The sequence below is a fragment of the Palaemon carinicauda genome, chromosome 14, assembly GCF_036898095.1.
Source record: "Palaemon carinicauda isolate YSFRI2023 chromosome 14, ASM3689809v2, whole genome shotgun sequence".
In the NCBI taxonomy this organism is placed as follows: Eukaryota; Metazoa; Arthropoda; class Malacostraca; order Decapoda; family Palaemonidae; genus Palaemon; species Palaemon carinicauda.
The window spans coordinates 107,564,109-107,566,608 of NC_090738.1; positions in this window are offsets into that span (position 1 = coordinate 107,564,109).

Here is a 2,500-nt window from a genome sequence, read left to right on the forward strand (position 1 = left end):
CCAGCGTAAATCGATTAGGAAAGGGGTGATCCTTTCTCTTGGTGGGACACCTTTTATCAGTCTTGCTCCTCTGTTTATTATGTTTTGTAATTTCTTAAGTTGCACTTTTGGTAAATTTTAGTAGAGAGTTGCAGTAGCCAATCCTTGTGAAAACAGTTTATCACAAGTTTCTTTACAGAAATTTCGTCCGGGTACCTTTTTTATAAACGCAATATTTCTTAGATGATAACCAGCAGTTTTTATTACATTATTTATTTGGCATTTAGAGACAGGTTACAGTCAAGAAATACACTTTGATCTCGAACTTCACTAGATATCGGCAACGATTCATTATTTATGTTCATTTAAATATCACCTAAGTTTCTCACGCTGTTTCTCTTACCAACCACCATGAATTCAGTTTTGTTCTCATTTAATTTTAGTTGTTTAAATGTCGTCCATTCTCTAACACTATCAAGGATTCGGTTTAGAGTTTAAGTAGTATCATTTATCTCATTTATGGAGAAGTAGAATTATGTGTCATCTGCATATAGTTTGAACTTCACGCCATGCCTTTGTAGTATTTTTGATAGACCAATAGTATAAATGCAGAATAAGATTGGGCCAAGTACACTCCCCTGGGGCACCCCTTTGTTTAAGGGTTCATATGATGAATGAGAGTTTCCAATTTACAGAGAGTAATTTCTACCAACTAAGTAGACTTTCAGGTATTCGAAGGCTTGATCTTCAACGCAGATGGACCGTAGATAATTTAGTAGCAGTTATTATTATTATTATTATTATTATTATTATTATTATTATTATTATTATTATTATTATTATTATTATTATTATTAACCAAACTACAACCCTAGTTTGAAAAGCAGGATGCTATAAGCCCAAAGGCTCCAACAGGGAAAAATAGCCCAGTGAGGAAAGGAAACATAAATAAATAAATGATGAGACCAAATTAACAATAAATTATTCTACAAACTGTAACAACGTCAAAACAGATATGTCATATATAAACTATAAAAAGACTTATGCCAGCCTGTTCAACATAAAAGCATTTGCTGCAACTTTGAACTTTTGAAGTTCTATTGATTCAACTACCCGATTAGGAAGATCACTCCACAACTTGGTCACAGATAGAATAAAACTAGAATACTGTGTAGTATTGAGGCATGTGATGGAGAAGGCTTGGCTATTAGAATTAACTGCCTGCCTAGTATTACGAACAAGATGGAATTGTGCAGGAAGATCTGAATGTAAAGGATGGTCAGAATTATGAAAATCTTATGCAACATGCATAATAAACTAATTGAACAACGGTGCCAAAGATTAATATCTAGAGGCAGAATCCTGCTACTCCACCTCCTGGCGGTGCACTTGACTGTCCGTAACTTTTGCCACTTCTTGGAAGGTATTCCCATCGTCAATCGCATGGACCACATTCCTCTGGCGCATGCCTTCAGTTGACAGCCCTACGCCTAGTTCGCCCTTCAAAGCCAACATCTCTCTGCTGTGGCTGAATACATTTGCACCCTTTAACATGTCACTGAGAAAATTAATCCCATTGCCGATGCTCTGTCAAGAAACGCATTGGCAGCCATTCACCTGGGATTGGATTATAATGCCTCGGCAGAAGCCCAACAAAAAAATCTGTAGTACCATGCATGTAGGACATCGTGCACATCCCTCTACTGGGAAGATGTCCCTCCTCCGTGACGCTTTACTGGTAGACCTAGACTGTGGATACCTTCTCCCATGCGTCCGATAGGTGTTTGATTTCATTCATAACTTTTCACATCCCTCGCACCAATCTACTGCACAGCTACTGAAGATGTAGCTCATTCATCACTACATTAATAAGGATGCCAAATTTCAACAGTATATCGACACATGGACTCCACAGTAGACGCCTTTCCTCAACTTCAGCGTTGTTTTGCCCACATTCATGTCGACGTAGTAGGTCCCCTACCAAAATCACAAGCACATTATTGCCTGTTTACTGTCATCGAACACTCCACTCATTGACTGGAAGCCATTCGCATGGAAACTGCAACATCTGCCTCATGTACATCTTCCTTACTCTCATGGTGGATTGCGAGATTTTGTATCCCTGAGCATTTTACATCTGACGGGGTTCCACTTTTTCACCTCTCATTTGTGGACAGTATTAGCAATCATAGGATTCACCCTACATCAAAACAGCCGCATAGAACTCTGCTGCCAACAGAATGGTTGAATGCTTTCTTCACACCGTCAAAGTAGCTTTAATGTCCCCGCTGCAAGGATTACAACTGCTAAACTCATTTTCCCACGGTCCTCCTGGGACTTACATGCCCCAAAGTAAGCAACACATACCAACGGATCAGTACTCTGCAACGCATGTTGTCTGCACAACGACACTAGCAAGCCACAACTAGTGCCCCCATTCCAAGGGCCCTTTCCGCGTGATTCATCATGCAATGAAACCATTATTAATTAACAGGCATATCAAAGGAGAATGGGTGTTCAT